Genomic DNA, 23,329 nt, shown 5'->3' on the forward strand with positions numbered 1-23,329 from the left:
AATAATCACTTAAATCCTTCTTACAATAACTAAAATATTTAAAACATCTAAAAATACCTTTACATATGTATATTTTAATCATGAATAATGAAACCCAAGTCTTTAACAAATGCAATATGAGCAATAAACCATTTTTTTATATTTGTGTTTTCTTTCCTTCTTACCTTCCTTTTTGTTAAATTCTAGTATTTTTAGCACCAAGAAAACCCTAGAAAGAGTCTTCTTCTTTATCAAGGAATTATTATTTTTTTAAAAAATCATTTTAAGCATAGAGTTCCTCCTTTCTTCTAATGGGTTTGCTTGTTCCTAGAATTTAGGACTATAGTAGTGAAAGTGATGCAAAGCATCCACACAAACCCAAGGTAACGACAAGGAGTTCTTGTCCCAACTAGCTTCCTATGTCTTTCTTATCTCCTAATTTATCAACACATATATTTTCCCATGATTTCTTAAACCCTCTTAATATCCTAAATCATTCAAAACATGCCCATTAGTCAACATAAAGTCCTTGAACATTCATTCTTCAGAATTGTCCACACATACCCTCTTGGAAACATAATACATTTGTATGATCCTAGCTTGACCTATACAATTCCTACTTCATTGATGAAAACATTTAATTTATGATCTTTCTTAATGCCATTATCATTTGACATCATTTGAAAACCCTTGGGATATTATTTCATAATCAGATTACATTTGTGTTGGCACCAATCCCATTAACCATCCAGTAAACATTCTCCTTAATGTATGATTCTTCCCTATCCATTTTGAAGCGACTAGCCAAACCACTCATAACATTAGAAACATTTCTCTTAGACTCCAGACCAACTATTAGACCCTACAATATAACTTTGATTCATCATTGGCATTCCTTATCCCATCATCCTACTAGGACTATCCACATTTTGTCATTTTGCAAAAAGTTTTAGGAATCCTTTTTTGGACACACTAAATTTCAATACTAATTTTAATGGAAACAAAAGAAGTTGAAGGTACATCCAATACCTACCATCTTCAAAAAACTTAGGTTCTTACTAGTCTATTTGATCTCTCAACCAAAATCATTCTTATACTACCAATTATGAAACTTTCATTATCATAGTCAAATCAAAACTATGGGACAACCATCTCCTTAGTTTTTGATATATTAAAAAGTAGCCATGGTAAAGAGGGGTTGACCTCAAATTACAATAGGATGTAGGCCAACTAGTAGTCTTTCAACAGTAGCTCATCCTATACATTTTCTTATCATAGAAATAATCCATCTTCAAAAAAATATGATAGTCCTTTCTAAAAAAATCATCATCAAAATTAAGCATAGTATCTAATTGACTAAACCAAAAAACATAGTAGCATTTCATATTATGCGTACTTCTATACTTCCTATAGTGCTTCAATTTATAAATATTATCCCATATGAGCATAGATTTCATAAAAAAGAGTAACATCACAAATAATTAAAAGAAAAGAACATGGGATTAATCCCTTCTTTGTCTCCTTGGTCATTCTTCATGGCCCATGTCTTCCTCCTCCTCGATAGGTTTGTGTAGTAGGGTCTTGAACTAGTCATTTGCTAGGAAGCTATAAAGAGATTGAGTAACCTTACTTTTCTTTCTCATGTCCTTATCCTCTTTATTAAACTAAAAATGATACAAAGTTATGGCTGCTAAATGCATCAACTTAGTGGTGTATTCAACAATGGTATCAAATTCACTATATAGGGTCTCTTGGTTATCAACAGGTTTTTGAAGGGACTTCTCCAACCTATCCACCCTGTCATTATTTTTATATCTTCCATGATGGGACCACTCCAACTTCCTCCCATCTCTCTCTTAATCCTTCATAGGGGAAGTGATATCACCACCCAAGATCTTGTCCAAGGAAGGGTTTCCTTTATCAAAAGTATCTGAAACATGGAAGGGGCTAGGGTTAACCTTGTTGTTCGAGCTATAATGAGTGTGCATCAGTTTCATTTTCCTCTTCCTAGAAGGTTTATTCTCCATCTCCTTGGATCTATAGATCACAACATTTTCCTTTTTGGGCTGGATTCTAAAATTTTCCATTTTAAGCTTCTTGTTCGATCTCCTAGTAATTTTATTGTTCCTACCAACTTTAGTGTCAAAGTCAATATAACTAATATCCTTCTCAGTACTAAGGAAATTTTCCGTAATTCTATTCAAGGATGATACAAGCCTCTAATTATTGGAAACCTGAGGGGTAGAAATGGTTAGGGGGTTCACAATTAGGGGTGGGTTGAGGGCTTGGTGAAATTTTTAATGATTAAACATAAAGACCTAATGAAGAATATAAAAAGGTTCCCCTTCCTCCCTCTTCTTCTGGATGTTAAAAATGCTATCTTCCATATAATGTAGAATGAGATACAAGAAGGAAATTAATCATGGTTTTTGAAATGGTTTAAAATGGGAAAGTGGTAATAGTAAAGCACCTAAAAATGCTCCTTGGGTGATGTAACACATGATATTATAGAAAACCACATTCCAAATATTGGGAAGTTCTTCTCTAGAAAAGCCACCATGAATATGCACTAGTTCTTCCTTAGAGCAAAAGAATTTCCACATCTGACGTTGTCTAAGACCCTAGATTGTTTAAACCAACTCTTTCATTCAAGAGATAGGCCTCACACATTCTCTATGAGCTCCTCCATGATTTTGAAAGAAATCTCATTTATAGTCACCTTTCTATTATCGTAGGACTCCACAATTTGCATGAACACATGCTCATCTAACTCTTCAATGTACTCCATGAAAGGAAAAAGGCCCCCTTCCTATAGGTAAAACCACAAAACTTTACTACTTCTGATGTCATTCTCAATTTTATTCGACTCGATGAGGTTAGAGTTGACACCCATGACTCCTACAAGCTCAATTAAAAAACCCTTAGTATCCATTGACATACCCTTGTTGTATGTTCAAGATTAAATAAAGGATTTTTTGAGGATTTATCACTGTAAATACTCTTATTGTTATAATTATTCACCATTTTATATAACAAGGTGTCACGTTTCTCCAATGCCACCTTGCCTTTGCATATATGAAGGACACTTTCCTTTTCATGCTCAAATAATACAAGTATACCACCATCCTATTTTATGATGCTTGAGAAATTTGTAATTATGATGTTTGATTATGCCCATCCTTTGTGACCACTTCCTTCTAGAAAAATCCCTATAGATTTTCCTTCAACATCCATCATAAAATCATATATTATGCTTTCCATATAGAATAATAATGTTAAGACCATCACATTCATTAAGATATTTAAACCATAATGTGTCCTTCCCACTCGACACAAAAAACAATTACATCTGTTATAACAATTCATATCGTGCTAATATGTTTTCTCTCACTATCCATGTGAGCTTGGGTGGATAGTGGGATCTAGCTAACAACACCCCAATTTTGCATCTCATTAAAACTATATTCTATTTTTGCTAGGTCATCAGCCATACTGTTACATTCTTGATAGACATGGTCCATGTCTATCACCTCTTAAAGTCTATCCATTAAGCTACAGACATCCTAAATAATCTCCTTAATCTTTCAATTGATATTTGCATCACCTTTCACTACTTTAATAATCAACATAGAATCTCCTTTCCATAGTTAATCTCTTCTTTCTTCTTACTTCCAAAATCTTCATCACCCACAGCAGAGCCATGGCTTCAACTTCATTTTTGATCCCCTCCAACAACTTCTAGAAAAGGCTACAAAAAGCCTTCCCATTTCATTATGGATAACCCAATCAGCTGCAGTCTTCCCCTCCATGGCTGAGCCATCAAAGTTTTTCTTCAACCATGAAGATGGGAGAGGTTCCCATACCCTATTGCATCTAGCATTGATCTTGGAATTTAAAAAAATTTCCACACTCTAGCTAATGCCCCATGAGGTAGCCCATTTAGTACCATAATCACTAGGTGGGTTTGATGAAGGTTTCCAATGCCAAACATCACTACATTCTTTCAAAATATTCATCAGCTAAATCACCACCATAGAGCAACGAGATGAATTTTCCCAAAATATGTGGTTATTATATTCTTTCCAAATTTTCCAACTCACAAAAGGTGGGGCTGACCTTCCAGAAGGATTTTTAAGAATGGGTGGGGGGAAGAACCTTTCTAGTCTACAAACTAATGTAGTTCATTGTTGAAGCACCAATGAACCTCCCATTTGGAGAGAATCTCACTTTAGATGGCCTTGGCATAGGGACAATTAATGGGAAGGTGAGATATGGATTCCTCAACATTATTGCAAAGAACACAACAATTTTCCAGCTAGAAGCCTCTTTTCTAGAGATTGTCAATGGTGATAATGCTCCTATGAAAAGTTGTCCACTAGAAAAAAAAAAAATTAGGTAGAATCCATCGGTTCCACACATGATTCCAATCATTTAAAGCATCACCTCCCTCAATAAAACAAGTGTAAGAAGATTTGATAATGAATTATCCCAACTAGGGAGGCTCCAAACTGATAAATATTCCATAGGGATCATGGGGAAATAAGATTTTTCAAAAGTTTCATGTAGTTCTCTTAGCAATCTGGTCTCCATAGGATTTTCATCAACATATAATCTCTTTTATTGGTTTTCGGGGGTGACATACTTCTTCATCAGCCCTCCAAATTGATCGAAGTAATACTCCATAGCCAACTAAAACCTTTAGTAGGTGAGTATCCCTTCATCAACTTAGTGGTCCTCCAAGAAGTTTATGGTAGCCCCTAACACCCATTTTATGCCCTTCTTCAAAATCTTCCTAGTGTGTAATATGTTCTTCCATATTTTGGACCCTAGGAGGACTACTATTATAAAGATGACGATGCAAAAAGTTATCCATTAAGTATTTAACATGAATAATAGTGCACTCATTAGTAAATGTATTAGCCAGTCTCCACCCCACCTTAGCTAAGAGGGTTCTTTTAAAATTAACGATCCTTCTATTGTTCAAACTAGCCAGGGGTTTTAGATTAAAGACTTTTTCCTAGCTAACAATATTTAATCTTGTTTGTTGAGATTATGGGTGTTGCACACATTGCATAATATTGTTATATTTGTACTATTTTATTTTATTATGTAATCTTGCACCTAGATGGATGTGCAACATATAAAGATTCGCATGGGATATACTTAATGGGTTTTATTGTAACATTGTGATAATATTTCATGTAATTATTTAATATTGGGTAAAAGAATTAAATTTTCAATATTAAATGTGGGGTCAATGGCTTAGGTAGCACATGGTTTTAGCACATGGTTTATGCAATACCACTTAGTGGTTTTGTGGGACTTCCTACTAGATAAGCAACCACAAGAGTAGTTGTTGGTGTGACAAAGTGAAAAGCAAAAGATATAAGGAAAAAAGGAAAGAGTCAAGTAGGACAATGCTTGATAGGTTAGCCAAGGGAGCATTTGTGAAGATTGGAAGCATGATATGGGATCTGTGGATTCATGCTTGTTCACATAGATTTCTCGGTGGTGGCTATGGCTTTGAGGACTTCCATGGTTGTATTGCAATGGTGATTTATATGAATAATACATGGTGATGGATGCTTTTGGAGGCTTGGTTTTTCCCTCAACAAGGATTTCCTAAGGTAGTATCTTGTGTCACATTTTTGTGGGTATATTGTCTATTCTCTTGAATATGGACTTCAATTCCATATTTATTTCAGATCTATTATGGGTTATGCGGAAATTGATATATTCTTTATTGCAAGTTTCCTTATAAGTGGTATCAGAGCTATGGTTTTATTATTGTAACCCTAGATTGAATCCATGGGAATGAATGAGAGGATAAAAGAGGAGACAAGATATATGAGTTTTTATTGTAGATCTGAGAGTTTTGAGTTTTTTTTTATGATGAGATATTGGTAGATTCTGAGCATGTGAAATTTTTGGTCAAATGGATTCTTTTAGATGTTTCATTTAACTTAGGGTTTTTAGGGAGAGTTTGTAGAAATCACCTCCTAGGCAAAAATAGACCCCACCATTGGATTTGGGTCAATGTTTCCGTAAATTTTGATAGATAATATACCCTAGTTTGGCCATGTTTAGAGGAAATGAAAGAGTTTTTTAGTTTTAGCTCATGATGGCTGTCAAATTTAATCCCATTAGATTTTCTTTCACAAAAAAAAAAATCATAGTGAAAGTGATAAAAAGTTTTTCTTAGTAAAATGACCATAACTTTCTCTCAAGCTATCAAATTTTAGACTTCTTATAGGCATTGGAAAGCTAATTTAGAGCATCACTTTCTCTCAAGATATCAGATTTCAGACTTCTTATTAGCATTGAAAAGCTAATTTAGAGCAGTACCAGTTGGTGTAGGTTTGGTTTTGTTATTTTGACATTTTGTTAGGTTTTAAGAGCTCAAAAGTTAGAAGTTATTTATTTTTAGCACGGATTAAGGCATAACTTGAGCATATGGAGTCAGATTTTGGACTTCGAGTAGTCAACGGAAGGCTCATGGAGATCTCTACACATTTTTTTAGATTTGGTGCAAGTTTGGCATGGTTTATTTAGTGATATATTGATCTGAATAGTTTATGATAAATTTTTACTATGGTAACATTGTGAGTTTATGACATTTTATATTTGTAGATTTGGATTTGATGTCACTATATCCATAGTTCATATTTCAAATTGATCTCATGATGGTATTGTTATCAATATTTGGTTTTGATATATATGATGACTTATTGGGTCTACAAGTTGTGCAATACTGTAAGAGGTCTATACTTACTCGTTCCATTTATAGTTTGGTTATGGGTTATCTTTTCCCATTGATCTTTTATTATTGGAGCATATTTAGATTGGTGGCTTGGATTTGGGTTATCTATGCCCTAAGTCACATGATTTGCTAATTTTTTCTTCATGTAAAAGGGATGAGATGTTGTTACTAGGTACAGTCATGGTGGAGGATTGTGGTTGACTATTGGAGGATTGGGGTTGACTATTTCATGCTGACAGGTTGGACATATTGAGGGTCAAATGCTCAGTTCATGGATGTGATCATGGTGCCATGGATTTTGGCATGACATAATTGGATATACACGTACATCCTTGATGTTCATTGGTTTGGATTCCTAATTTGGTTAAGGTGGTATAACTTATTGGTTCGAGATCATGGTTATTTGGTTTCTTTTTGAGGAGCTCATAATGTGCACTTTGAAATCTTTGATAGTTTGATGTCTTGGTTTATTATCATAGTTAGAGGATGGTTTTTCATCAGGATATCATGGATAGCTTGGATACATGGTTTAGTGGGAGCTTGCGATAGTTATGGGGTGACAATTGAGGATTAGTTCCTAGTTTGGTTTATATTTTTTTGGTTTGGAGATCTTGCTTTCACTTAGTACTAACAACTTCATTGTGTGAGTGTAGACCTAGATGATCTTCATGTAGGAGATGGATTTTATGATTCCATGGGAGACTTGGTACCATAGTTGAGTGGAATTTTTTGGCATTGATAAATATTTATTGAGTGTTTGGAGATGTTGGAGGTCTATTTTAGATCATGTTGTTGCAGAAGCATCTTTAACATTTGCATTATGCACTTGTTACCTTCATGGTGTGTGTGAAGATGGTTAGATCTTAAGGACTCATGGATTTCTTGGTTATCTTCATGGTGTATGGAGATGGTTCTTCATGGTATGTGGAGATGGTTTTCTTCATGGTGTGTGGAGATGGTTGCATCTTGAGGACTCATAGGGTTCTTGGTAAAGGTGTGGTTTATGCTTTCATTTGCCATGTTATCCTTGGTGTGAGGATGGTTTCATTATTATGTCCTGATATACTCTTGATACATGTTTATATTTTTGACATGTTATAGTATGTTAATATGTACCATGTTGTCACTTTTGAGATGGTAAGATCATGTTGTCATATTTATGTTCTTGAGGTGATGGTTGGAACTTTGCTAGTGATCTTGGTTTAGTTTCTTAGTATTGAGTACATTGATCATAAGCTAGATACTTCATGATAATCCTATGTTACATTTGGAGTTGGCATGGATTGATTGGTTATAGGTGCTCATGGATACTTAGAGATGGTGGTGATGTTGTTTTCTCTTAGATTAGAGAATTATTTGTTGGCACAGTTGATGCTTTCAATAGGAAGTCTGAGGGATACTCACCTGATATGAAGTTTAGAGAAGATTTTTCTTAGATGAGTCTTGGTTGGAGACTTGGATATGTTGAAGAGCATTCTCATTCCTCACTCTTGGTCTACTCAGTGGTTTGATTCTTGAGAGGTATAGCCCATTGTTTCTCTCAAGTGCATTATGTTTATGATTGTCTTTCATGGATATGGATCTTGAGATATGGTACATGAGTTAGTTATGGAGGGTTCATTTGAAAGATGGTTTAGCATTGGTTATCTCCATTTGCATATGTTTTTATGTTGGTTGAGTTTGGGAGATGGTTTTATATTGGACATATTCCTTATATTATGAATGGTTTATGAGTTTGATCTTCTTGTGAGAGGCTTACATCCATGATTAGTTTTATGTTATGGTTTGGGTGTTATTGTGGCTTCTTGTTGGGGATTTATGGAGGAGATAATACTTGCATAATTTACATCTAGAGGTGTGTGTAGAGGGACATAATGCAAATTATTATTTGCATGCTTTCTCTTTGGTATTGGTTATCTTCTTGGATGTTCAATTTCACTTACATTGGATTTGAGATTGGTTAGAGATTATGATCACTGGTTTGTGATCATGTATGTCATGTGAGAGATGACATGGTTATTCCTTTATGTATTTTCTTTGTTGGTTGTGGAGAGCTTGGAAGACTGTTAGAAATTTTTTATGAGAGTTGTTCTTGATGGTTATTGGTTTATATGTTGTGGATTTCCTTGAGACTACATGGATTCACTTCTTTGAGATGTTGTGAGTGGATTGGTTATAGATTTGAAATTATCTTTTGTAATGGGAGCTTCTTGGTATATATGTGGCAAGTATTTCTCTTAAGGCTTGTGATTGCAGGGTATAGATTGGATATGTTGATGATGTGAGATTCACTTGGTATACCTTTAGAGGTATGGATAGTTGGGTGGGTTTGGCACTCGTTGGTGCTATTTCAGCTATGGATATTTTGACAACAGTGGATACATGTGATTACTTTTGGATCACATTTTTTTCCCTGAAATTTCAGTTGGTACAAGATTTTATGACCTTCTAATGTGACAAGTTGGGTGGCTTTCTCTTTGAATGGCTTCTATGTATGTCCAGTCGTAGTGGCATAATAGGAGGTGAGATAGTTTATGTTTGAGATGCTGCATACTTTGATTTTATTGCAAGTACCAGGATAGAGCACTTGGCATACTTTGATCCATGATGGTGGATGTGCTAGGAGGGATTTTTCCCCTGTTCATTTATGTGGCTACATGACTGACCCTATTCAATTTATACAACAAGTGGGAGAATGTTGAGATTATGGGTGTTGCACACATTGCATAATATTGGTATATTGTATTATTTTATTTTATGGTGTGATGTTGCACCTAGATGAATGTATGACATGTAAAGATTCCCATGGGATATACTTGATGAGTTGTATTGTAACATTGTGATAATATTTCATGTAATTACTTATTATTGGGAAAAGGATTAAATTTTCAATATTAAATATGGGGTCAATGTCTTAGGTACCACATGGTTTTAGCACATGGTTTATGTAATACCACTTGGTGGTTTTGTGGGACTTGCTACTATATAAGTAGCCACAAAGGTAGTTATTGGTGTGACAAAGTGAGAAGAAGAAGATAGAAGGGAAAAAGGAAAGAGTCAAGCAATACAAGGCTTGATAGGTTATCCAACGGAGCATTTGTGAAGGTTTGAAGCATGAATGGGATGTGTGGATTCATGATTGTTCACATAGATCACTTTGTGGTGGTTATGGCTTTGAAGACTTCCATGGTTCTATTGCAATGGTGATTTTTCTGAATAATACATGGTGATGGATGCTTTTGGAGGATGGGTTTTTTCCTCAATGAGGGTTTCCTAGGGTATATCATGTATCACATTTTTGTGGGTATGTTGTCTATTCTCTTGCATGTGGATTTCAATTTTGTATTTATTTCAGATCTATTATGGGTTATGTGGAAATGATTATATTCTTTATTGCAATTTTCCATACATTTTCTTCTCCTCCATTCCCAACCAAAGAAAATTCCATTGAATCTTCTCAATGATGTCCTTATATCTACCTAGAAGTTTGAAGAGGGATAGAAACTACACCAAAATTCTCTATAAGGAAGACAAGAGGAGTTGGAGTTTCTCCAAATTTCTTAGGATCTTGCGTTTCCATCCTACAAGATTTCTTTGCATGCATTCCACCAAGCTATTCCAGTACTGGGACATGACCTCATTAACAATAAGTGGGACACTAAGATAGGTGTCTGATAAATCATCTTCCTTGCACTCCAAAATTTTAATCACCTTCTACCTAAGATCATTTTCCATGCTAAAGAAGTAAACCTTCTTTCCTAATAACTTATTTGTTGACCTAAAACCTCCTCATACTAATTTAATATAAAAAATTGTAGGCCTTGGCTTCATGAAGGAAAGTATCACCAAAAAATTATTGCAACACCTAAGATGGGAGAGAGGAGGTAGGTCTTATTCCTTTGATTTTTCCTTTTTGGGCTAAAGCCATTCCATTTCTTCCAAAAGCTCCACAATAATGATGAATAAGTAAGGTGACAGGGGTCCCCTCATCGAAGACCTTGGTTGGATGAGAAAAATTGACTAGGAGAGCCATTCACCAGAACATAAAAATGGACCATATTGACCAATTCGTGAATGATTCTTAATTTTTTTTCCTTTAAATCCCATCTTGATGAGAATGTCAATTAGAAAGTCTCTCCTCACCTTATCATAAGCCTTATAAATATCTAGCCTTAAAGCTATACATAGGCACCTTCATTTCTCCATGGAATGAATCACCTCATGGGTAGTAATCACCACATCAAAAAATCTATTTGCTAGGGACAAGCCCATTTTGATAGCATGGTAAAAGCACAAACATGTGTCACCTTTTATAAAGGAAAGTGATATCAAAATTTAAACTCTTCAACTTTATTGACATAAAAGTGGCATTTGTGTTTAGAATTTGAAGATGATGTAAACTAATGAAATGTGTAAAATTGGATGAAGTTTATGTATATAATTTTCTTTTAAAAATATTGAATGAAAATTTTATTTATTTTGAACTTTTAAAGTCTATTTTTTAATTTTTTTTAAATGCTGAAAATGTAGAGTGTTTTTCCTATCAAACAAATATAGGCAAATGATCATATTTTGGTCTGATTATGGAATATGTTAGAGTTGACATGTATACCTAGTGCACGAAAAAAGAAAAAATTAAATTTGGCTAATATTTTTCAATTTGTAGTTGGTCAAAGTCAAAGTTATCAAAAATTGACCATTTTTTCTCCCATCAAACTTTTACCATGAAATCTACACTTTTAAAAAAAAAAATTACATGTTCTTGAAGAAAATCTCTCCTCTAGTGTAGCTTTAAAAAAATAAAAAATTTGAACATGATTTACTATTTTTTTCCTATTTTTGAATAGACATCTTCCTGAATCTTAAAATAGCTACTTCTAATATTTTCAAATTATAATTTATTATCCATAATCGAAATAATAATTAAATTATATGATCATAATCTTGACTCTGAGACTACAAAAGTATAATTTTAGTTTTTAAAAAACCTTCATTTTAGTAGGTCAAATTGGCCTTCAAAATGTGATGTTTAAAAAAGTTCTTATTTTTTCTTTTGTGGTTGCAAATTAGGATGGCACATAGATAGTTATGGTCGATACCCTTTCGGCTGTAATAGTTTTGTCCAAAAAGGTTACGACTGAAATGCCCATGCTTATAAAATTGTTGTCAATCACTTTTTAGCTATTTTTTATGACATTTTGAGTCATTAGATACATGGGGGTTATGGCTAGAACCCTTTCAGCCAGAAGGGTTGTGACCATAACCCTACATGCCATGTTGATGGGGAAACCTGCCACGTCTATACGGTTGAAACATGTTTGGCCGTAACCATTATGGCTGGAAATGTTTTGGCCATAAACCCTCCAAATATCACAAATGGTGACAAAGGTTTGTGCTTTCACCTAGGAACCAATATTTTTTTCTAGAAGGGGTTTAATGTGGTTAAAAACCACCTTAGATAGAATCTTTTAAATTGTGTTGCATAGGCTTATGGGCCTAAATGCCACTAGTCATGACAGTTTATAAATTTTTTGTATCAGAAGAATAAAGGTTTGGTTGAGCTCTTTTAGCAACTTTTTAGTTCTAACAAAGTCCCAAGTAGCGTGAGTTACATCATACCTAATAATTTCCCAAAACTCCTAGAAGAATGATGGGAGAAGATGATTAGGTCCTTGAGCTTTATATGGACCCATTACAAACACAACTTTTCTAACTTCCTCTTCTATAACCTTCCCAATTAGGTCCTTGTTCATCTGCTCATCAATTACTGGGTTCACAAGTCATAATATTGATGTTTTAGCAATAATATCTGTGTTGAATGGGGGATGATTTTATATTTCCTAAAATTAGTTTGATGCCCATTCCTTCATATCTTCCTCCTAACTCCTAGCTAGTGTTATCCATTAGTTTGTTTATAGCATTCCTCTTTTTTTCTTTTTAAGGTCATCCTATGAAAAGAATTGTATTTCTATATCCCTCATCAAGCCACCAAACCCTTGAATGGTGTTTAAAGAATATTTCCTCCCTCCCTAATATCATCTTCCATTTGGTATGATAGACCAGTTCCTCGTATTGTGCTTATATTTTTTTTTATAGGGTCTTGAGTTTCCCTTTAGTCTCCTTCTTCTCCTTAAAAATGTTATTGAAAGATGATTTACTCCACCCTCTAACATCCTTTCATATCATTTTTAACTTCCTAGAAATGCAAAACATTAGTGAACCTTGAACTAGGATATTTCACCATTGAGAGATGCAATCCATGAAATTTAGGTGTGAGTGATACATTATCTCATATCTAAAAGATTTTATTTTCATCCTTTTTATCTCATTCCAAGAAAATTGAAGCGTGGAATGATTAGACATGGTCCTAGGATAGGCTTTCAAGGAGGTAATCAGAAGAATATCCTAATCAATAGAGATCAGAATATGATCTAACCTAACCTGGATAGGATTATTCGCCATCATATTGTTTGACCAGGTAAATAAGACTCCTTATAAATCAATATCAAGGAGGTCATTTTTCCCCAAGAAATCCACCAAATCATACGTAATTTTAGAGAACTCCTCCAGTGGGTAAAGAGGGGTATTGAAATCCCCCATACACACAATATTATCATTCCTCATTAAGTGAGCTATATCAGTCACCTCCTCTAATATTCTAAGTCTCCCATTCCTAGCATTATAGACATAGAAATTAAACAAGTTCCATCTATGGGTTTTAGAGACAAAATCAACAAAAAAAATTTAGGGATTTAGGAGGACCTCCTTACCTGTAATTTTATCTAGATTACAAAGAGTATTTATACACCTAGGAGCCCCATTATAAACACTCTATGATAAATTAGCTCTTGACCAAATATACTTAGCAACTTTAGAGAAAGTTTGAGTAGTCATTTCAACCTCCTATATAAGAAGTATACCAGATTTCAACTAAAAGATCTTTTGTTTGACTTAATACTACTTTCTAGGGCTATTGAGGCCCCTCACATCCAGAGAAATGATTTTTAATTTTATTTTTTTTGTATCTCCTCTAGGGTCTTTTTCTTACCCTGCACTATCTCCCTCACTACCTCCTTGTGGACAATTGTCTTGGCTAGGGGTCTCCCATATTTCAAAACTAAACCAAGATCTTCCTTTATATCTCCTCTCATTTTTCTCTTAGGTACCATTCATCTAGCATTATTTTTAGGGGTGTTCACTAGCTATTGTGATCTTAGGGAGGAAGGATCCTATGAGTGAACCTCAACAATACTCAGGATGGACACCACCAGGGTACTAGTTAACTAGGGGGAGCTATTTTTTATCCCTAAGGGGTTTTGGATTAGGGTACTTAAGTCCATCTAAGTCTTCTCAACCTCTTTCAATACTCCCATTCAACCATATGCTACACCCACCACTTGAGTTGTTCTCATAGTAACCTACATTGAGTGAATATCTCCTTCTTCAAGATCTATTGCACATTTCTCTACAAAAATTATGACCCTTAAAATAAATTCCTCCAAATGATACCCCTTATCCTCTTAGTGAATATTTACCTAGGCTTAAGGTGGTGTCTGCAGTCCAATTTCCTTGGTTGATCCTTCCTCCACATTCTAAGGACTCACTTGACCTACCATTATCCAACAACTTTCCAAGGGTCATATGTTTCTCAACTTTAGCCATACACCTTACCATTGCCTCCATAGAAAAATTACTTTGATCACTCTAGGAGAGGAGAATTTTTCCTTTAATTTCTCATTATTGAGATAGGGTTTGGACTCTACAACCAATAGCTCAAAATTATTACATTTATGGTAGATGTGGGTAGCATTCTCATATATTATGGGTTGAGGCCAAGTCCCCAATTTTGATTCTAGGGCTATTGAGGTCGAGAGGTTTATTCATTGCCACAATAACAAAAAATCTAGCATAGCTCTACCTGGATTTGGTAATAGTGGTGGTGTTAGATTTAATAAAATACTCAAAAGAATCCCCAATCTATCTAAATACCTTCTCATCCCAAAAATCTAAAGGGATACCTAGGATTCAAACCTAGACTAGAGAAATCCTATGAAGATCTAGGCTTAGATTAAATCATGACCTCCATTTTGCGAGAAACAAAAGGTTCTTACCATATTGCCAAGAGCTTGCTAGAATGATGTTTCTATCAACCTCAATTGTGAAGCTAAAGAGAAAGAGAGACCCTGTCATTTCTAAGATGGTCATAGATTCCACAAGCCTCCACTTAGAGGAGTACCATTTCCTAACCATGTCTACAGTAGACTTGAAGGACACAAACTTTTCAAAAAGAATCATATAGAGGCTAGCATAGGGCCTTCCAATCCCAACACCACTTTTAGCCATTCTCCAAGTTCTATGGGTGCCTTGGAACTCAGGACATCCCCTTTCCAATTTGGCTTCAAGATTATGACTTCCTTTGAGCCCACATCAATAGAAGGTCCTCTTGGGGGGGGTGTGGTTAAGGAAGGCCAAATCATGAGTAATGACACACAAGTCATCAGTAACAACCATTTATTTAGTTATTGTATGATTGGCACTTGAATTAAAATCAACAAAATGCATTAGGAATCTTCTGCCACATGTCCCCCAACCCATGATTATCCTTCAAAAACCATGGTATGGTAATTATTTATCTCCATTCTCATTTTATTGTCATTATTTTAGTTTGAGACGGTGTAATCAAACCTCTTGGACTCATCTAGGAAAATGTGCATGGTTCTCTAAAAGAGTTTGGAAAACCATACATGTCTTGAATAAAAAAATTCCTTAGAGTTTGGGGTTTATTGAATATAGAACACAAGAGCTTTACATTTTAATGAAGCCATCGGTACTCTAACAAGAATTCTATCAGTGTCTATAAAAATCTATAATAATTTTCTTTAAACTAAATGAAAACAAATGATTCCAATGAAAAAAAGAGATTTTTCAATTCTTCATCAATCAAATATAGTAATTAGAATATTTAAAGAATTTTTTACCATGAAATATGTCCATGATAAGTTAATTTATATAAAAAAAATACAAGTATTTGGAAATGAATTTGATCTTTAGTTCCAAAAACCTCACATGAATGACCAATGAATACATTATAGAGAAATGAAAAAGCATATATTGTTGGAAATATTAGGTAGGCTAGGTTACTAAGAGGGGAGGAGTAAATCAGGAACCAATAAATCTTTATCTTATTTCACCAATTAATCTTGCATATAATATCCTAATCTACTTGCATGCATGAAAGAATGAAAGCAATAAAACATTTATAACACTGTGGTCACACAAGATATGGTGACCCAAAAACATTTCAATTAGAAAGTACACCTGAGGTGGGGATGATACCCACAAGCTTTAGTAGTGCAATATAAAGTAAACCTATTATGGCTTACAATTGACCACTTCTAGTGATATACTCTATTAGGAGAAATAAGGACTATGAGGTCCACCTTGTTAAAGGATTTACAAACATAAAATGTAGTATTCACTTAATTAAGAGAATTAGCAAAAGACTGTTAAGTCTACCCTATTAATGGATTTTACAAAAACACTTATCAAACCAAAAAAAATTGAACTTCAAAACTATAAGTCAAAAAAATTCCTTTATCATAATTCTGAGACTTCAACTCAATTTTGACATCTTTCTATTATAGCTCAGTAGCATACTCCATTTTTGTAATTTTTCAAAATTGCTTTTGTAAATATATTTTATGTTTATCTATACATGTATCTACATAATACTATACTACTACCCCATACATATATCTCTCCTATATACATACATCTAAAGTATAGTAGTCTTCTGAGCCTTTTTTTACAATATCTTCTCCCTCTTTATGTATTAAACATATTTACTTCTCCCCATTTTTGACATAAATGCCAAAGGTGTATAATATCTATATGTTAATACCAAAATGTGACAATAAATTAGAATGTACCTCTAGAATAAGTACCATAGTCTTATCCCAATTCTCTTGTAGTACCTTACTTGCATGCAAGGCAATTTGAACTTTTGCTAATAATTCAATCATGTGGTCAGCAATGGAGAAGTTTTTGTCATGGATTAGTGTCTTTGCATGTGAAATATGTTTTTGCAATGCATACATGTTTGGAAAAGTCATGCCCTAAATTTTTTAAGTTTGGCCCTGATTCTGGCTTCTTCCCTTAGCAATTCTTCCAATAAACTTGTCAAATATATGATCTTTGAGAACTGTATAGAACTATAGCTTGGGTAAAGTGATAGATGGTGTTTATTTTCCTTCATATCTTCATCTATCTTGGACAATTTATCCTTCATCTACTTTGTGAAGATAGATGTGTCACTCAATTTGACAAACAATGAAATAACATTATTAGCAGATATTTCTAGTGAAACAAGAATAGTAGATAACTCTACTTGATCTATTGCAATTCTCTATGCAACTTGCTCCAATACTCTATTCTCAAATTTTCTTTCATCTCTTTATAGTAGTTTTTCTTATCCATTCAGATTTTCATTGAATTTGTAGATAACTTCAATTAGCTGATCAAGAATAGGTTATGTACTATCAACCTCAATGCTTAGATAATCAACAAATATCTTCTTTATGTCCTTAAGATCTTGATTTACCTTCTTCTTTTCTTTTCTAAGCTTCTGTTGTTGAGCTATCTTCTTCAATACTTCTCCCAAGGTATCCATTTGATTAGGAGTGGGGGAAGAGATATCCCAATTTGGAGTAACTATATCCTCATATTAGATCAATTTCCTCTTCTTTACCCTTTTCTTTTAGAATGGTATAAATAATTTGTTTCCCCTTATCTAAGACATCAGTGCTCAGTTGAGACTGATTCTCAACTTTCATTACACTAGCTATGAATACACTTGGAATAGAAACAATTGTAGAGATTCATGGACTAGAAAAAAATGTAGAAATGACACTAACAATAGGAATACCTTTTTGTTTCTTAGTCAAGCTTGATGATGGAGGAAATTGCTGCTCAACAGATAAAGTGTTGGGCATTTTAGTCAATGTAACAGTCAACTAAACAGATTCAAAGCTTGGTTGAGTTCTTAGCATAGAAGTTGTATCCACAACCAAATCAATAGAAGCTACCTTTGAGCCAGATTGCACTAAGGCTATTCTCAGAGAGTGAGGAAACGAAGCCATGCCTGTTGCTGCAATTTTTTCTACATATATTTCCTTAATGCTTTGTATCTCTGGGAGGATTCCTCCAGTAGCTTCCTATTCTTCTTCCTTATTATCAAGATTGACATAATCTATTTCATCATCTTTTATTTTTACTTCTTCTTCCTCATCTTCATCATCCTTGTCATCAACATGCACAAAAAAGTAACTAGGTCGATGTAACTTATAGATGTTTTTCCATGTAGTAGTAGCTTCCTTCACCACATATTCAATATCTTTAAGAAATACCATGTATGTGTTTAACTTGAGAGTAAACTTCTTATCATTTTGCTTCAAGGATTACTTTACTTCCTTCTCACTGAGATTCAACATGAGTTGCCTCAAAGTGTGTTCAAAGATGTCTTTTGCAATCTTCTTTACATTTTCTCATCTAGGTTTTACTGCCTTCATGTGTTCATTAGGAATTTTCTATGAGAGATCGTCTGGTAAACACTTCCATTTGCCCAATTTACTCATATGATGGGAAGACAACCCACATAGAATGGACACAATAGAAAAAGGGGAAATTATATTAACTAAGAAATAAGCTAGTACATTCAGCACAGATAAAATAAACTTCAAAACATGCCCTAAGGGCTTACAATAGCATAAATGTGGAGATAATTTCTCCTTTTAGTACCTCCTCTCAAACTCCACTCCGAACTACCTTTTACAATGCTAAAAATCTCCTTAAATAGACCCTAGAGGGTTAACGACTAGGAGTACATTCTAGAAAGTACTAGTAGGCATCCACCGACCAAATAGAAGGTTCCAGAAGCTGTGTTAGAAGTCGACACAAATCTAGAAGAATCCAAAAATGGTAACCGAACTTCCGGGAGGCATAACTTTTGAGCCGTATCTCCGATTGACGAACCGTTTACATTTTTGGAAAGCTCTCAAAGTGCTCTATAGCATTATGGACCAGATTTGCTCATCCCCCATTTTTTGGCCCTTTTCAAGGTCATTTAATGCCCCTAACCTAACTTTGAAACATTCTTAGGAGGTCTCCACAACCCGAAAAACTGCAATAACTTTCAAACCGTGGGGCCTTTTGACTTGATTCTTTTTTCTGGAATGCTCTAAATCACAATTACATTCATCCAGCCAATTTACACCTTCTAGTTTACCAAAATGATGGCCCAATTACATACTCCTATTTTTTTGGGATTTACTAGCACACTGATAGTGGAGCTGTGAGAGCTGGAACCTTTATTTGACCCAAATGGGTGTTTAAAAATGAAAACACATAAAATAGAAACTAAGTCTAAGTACATTTTTTTGGGTGACACAGGATTGCCCTCATACCTCTGGATGCTCCTGCATCATTATAAGAGTATCCTTAATATACCTTTTCTCTTTTTTATTTCTTGTATCATTCTTGAGAAACTTAAAACATGCTATGCCATTTCCTTCTTCTATTTTCTTCAATCTTTATTGGAGTGTAGGTTTAAATCTTTTTAAGACAATTTTCTTAGCTTCATCTTCACCTAACTTCAACTTATTTTTGGATTTGGCTACCCTTCTTGTAAATGCAATAGGGTAGGGTCTGTTAGGCTTGGTTATAATGACCTTCCCTTTCTTCTACAAAGGTTCTTCCTTCTCAGATTTGGATTCATCTACTTCATCCTCTTCATCATCATCTTCAACATCATATCCTTTTCCTTCTGTCAGCATGAGAGTATAACTTTCTTGCCTTGTGCTCTTCATTAACTTTTCTATCCTCTTCCTTCCTTTGTTTATTGCTTGAGGTAGCTTGATCTCAAACTCAATTCTTGCCTTTTCTTCATCATATGTTCCAAAATAGGTGGCTTTGGGATCCATAGGCTCATTTAGTAGAGCTTCAATGATATCTTTTGTCTCATCAATGTTAACCTAGTACTCTAGAGGGTTAACCCATTCTACTCTAGGTTTGACTGCTTGAATGTATACTTTGTTAGAATCAACCATGAATTAAAATCTTGCTCATAGCCTTCCACAAGTTTCTTAGGTATCCTAAACCTATTTTGTATCTTTTCTTTGAACATTTCAAAATAATTATCCATGATGTTGTCAAAATTCTCTCCCATTTTCGCTATATATTCATTGATTTGATATAGAATTGGAAGATCCTTCCTCCATACTATTGAACCTTTGGAGGGGAAAAATATTTGAACAAAGAAGAATAAACATGTCAAAAGGGAACCAAAATTACATGCATTCTTCTTTGACACTTTGATTCTCTCCATATTATTGTTGAATTGATTCAACAACAACTTAGCAAGGTCAAATGATAGATTATTCTTTGCCACCTTGTATGCAAAATCAAAAACTTCACATGACACACTATTTAATCGACTAGAGCTATAAATCTTATGATAAATCATATTTATGCCAAACTTCAACTCCATGTCTATTATGCCACTCAATTTCATGCCTCTTCCATCCCACTCGGCAATAGTTTGTTTACCTAATTCAACTTGACCTAGGGTTTTGGTCATCTTTTCTTTGTTTAGCATTAGCACTCTAGTGATTCTATGAATCATTTTCTTCATAACTTGAATTGGTTGATCCAACCATAATAACCATAATTGCCCATTATGAACAAGGCTTTGGATAAGTTTGATCTATTTGACTTGAAAATACCTTGGCATATGTGAAATGTGCATCAAACCCTTGGTTTCCAAATGTTGATACTCAGGTTTTAATGCACCATCCACACATAATTCATTAAAGTCCTCATTCATTTCTAGGGTTCTATATTCCTAAATAGAATAGTGGTAGAATAAATAGATTTTGTGCATGAGTAATACCTTGGGAAAAATTTTAGATTGAGCACTAGCTGGGTTGAGTGCTTTTGCAATTTTCAGACTCAACTTGAATGTAGATGTATTGTAGTTGACTCCTCAGACTAACATTTCAGAACCTTTCTTTTCCTTTTTGCTTGAAGATGCCATGCTTAGTAGGGTTTCTAAAAACTCAAGAATTATTCAACAAAAAATAGTCAAACCACTTGGGGGCTTTGAATTTTATCTTCACAAATAGCTATGGAATTTCCAAGTGAATTAATACATTCAATTTCTTTCTTTTAATGAATTTTCTCTTTTCAATCGCCATTAATGCTTCATACTTATACTTGCTCAGTGACAAATTATCCTCCATTTAGTGTGGCTTTTAATTCTTAGGATACATTTACAAATTGGTAGAGTCACCAATAACTCAACATCTAAATCTAGTGTTTAGTGTATCTTGTTCTCACTCAATAAGGTATTGTGACCCAACCTAGCTTGATAAGGTTTTAAATTTCCACCTTCACTCGGTGAACCTTGTGCATCTTGAATGTTGATTGGATCATTCTTATTAATAGATAGAACTAATGTTAGATGAATTCTTCTTAATCATAGTTCTATTAATCTCCATATGGAACTAAGTTGAAATTATTATGCCACCCAACTCATTGACTTGGGTGTCATTCACTTCATGATTTTGTCTTGCATTCTCTAGAGATTTTGGTACCCATTTTTGCCTCCTTTTTTTTTCGAATATTGTCAAATTTGGCTTTCTTTTCATCTTTAATTCTTCCTATTTTCAAATAGTTCTTGGCAAGATGTCTATAATGCCTCACCAAAGGATCCAAAAGAATTAACTTAAAGTTTTATGAAGTTTGCCAAACTTTTTTTTTTTTTTTGAAACAAGAAAGATAAACCATACACATCAAACATGTAGTAGCGGAAGCAATGACATACAATCAACTAAAAGCACACATAATAGGTTACATTCATTAAGGATCCCAAGACATTAAGTCACATTTAAAATTAATTAATACTAAATCTAATAACTACCACATCCATATGAAAGAATAATTAAAAGTCCAATGTCCATAATATACATTTGTTTTGAATGCCTCCTGGAAAATTAATTTAGAATGCTCAATAATCCACTATACATGTCACAGGGTATGAAAGGCATAAAAAAATATACATATGAAGAAATATAAATACAACATCCTCCTCGGATCCATGATACAAAGTATAGTAAAGTAAATATAATCAATAACTTACATGATACATCTATCCATCATAAAAGATATAACATCCAACATGAAATACAACTATCCATCATAAAACACAACTAACTGAGTGTGTGTTTCCTCCCAACCATCAATAGGTTCATTAGACCATCGTAGGCTCTAGCCATTCCCTACACGTAACATCCCAAGCCACCGATTAGATCATTGGTACTATCATAATAGGGATGTCACTCCTAAAACATGCTACAATATATGCATAAGGAAATCTAACATGATAATCATCAATATAAGGAAATGTATCAACAAATAACCTCATCTAAACATGATAAACAAGCATCCCAAGAAACTCTAGCCACAGTGACTATGGATATATCTCAATGGTAAGAGTAAAAACCACTACCACCCAACCTTGTGGAACCTAAATGGCCCACTCCCACCACACTGAGGAGATAGTCTCAAGTCCCAAACAAGATATCAAATCACAAAACATTCCTCGGCAAGGAATTCTTGATAGCCAAAACTGCCTCAAAGGTAACACATGCTACTCAAGAAGATAAGATAATCCGAAAAGAAAGAACACTCAATCCAATACTAACACTGAATAACCAAACATCATACATAAACCAAGTATAAATTGAATACCAAGATCATAAGATAAAGTCAACAAAAGATATTCACCTCAAGTCAAGACCCACATGTCAAAAGTACATCATCCATGAATCACCAATCATCATCAATGAAAGTAAATAACCACAATAAACACATCCAACAATAGGTACATCACAAAAGGTACAAAAAATATATAGAGGTGACTTAGGCTACATAATAGGGAGTGTCATCACATGGTCAAACTACTTGAGCTACCCTGGACTGATCTCTCAATGGATCCTAGACCCTCAAGCATTGAGTTACCCTCGACTAGTTACTTTGAACCCTAGACCCTCAACATAACACATGTGGAACCAAAAACCCCTCTCAAGAAGATGAGGAAACTAATTATACTATCATCCCATTCCCATCCTTAGTCTATATAAGCACTCAAGGCATGGGTGGATAAAATATCTCTAACTTATCTTTTTAGTGTGTTTTCGCCCCAAAATATTAGTTACTAGATTATCACTTATTACATAACTTACAATAGGTTACCCTGGCACTAACCACTTTGGGTCTCAGACCCCTACTACTAGCCACTCCCAAAGACATGTACCCATACAACCTCTCCTAAGAACATAAAACATAGTTGTGTCCCATACCACAACACCCATAATGATCAAACTTGGTTCCTTAATAGGCAACTTGAAAATAAGTTGGTTCTCCAACCCAAGTACATGTAAATGCTTGTGATGAACCTCCTTATAGCAATATCGTGAGAATGCTCGAAATAACAGAATACAAAGTGATAGCAGAACTCAGAATGAATCTACTGAT

The sequence above is a fragment of the Cupressus sempervirens genome, chromosome 1 (assembly GCF_028749045.1).
Source record: "Cupressus sempervirens isolate cs-2001-9-10 chromosome 1, ASM2874904v1, whole genome shotgun sequence".
Taxonomy (NCBI): domain Eukaryota; kingdom Viridiplantae; phylum Streptophyta; class Pinopsida; order Cupressales; family Cupressaceae; genus Cupressus; species Cupressus sempervirens.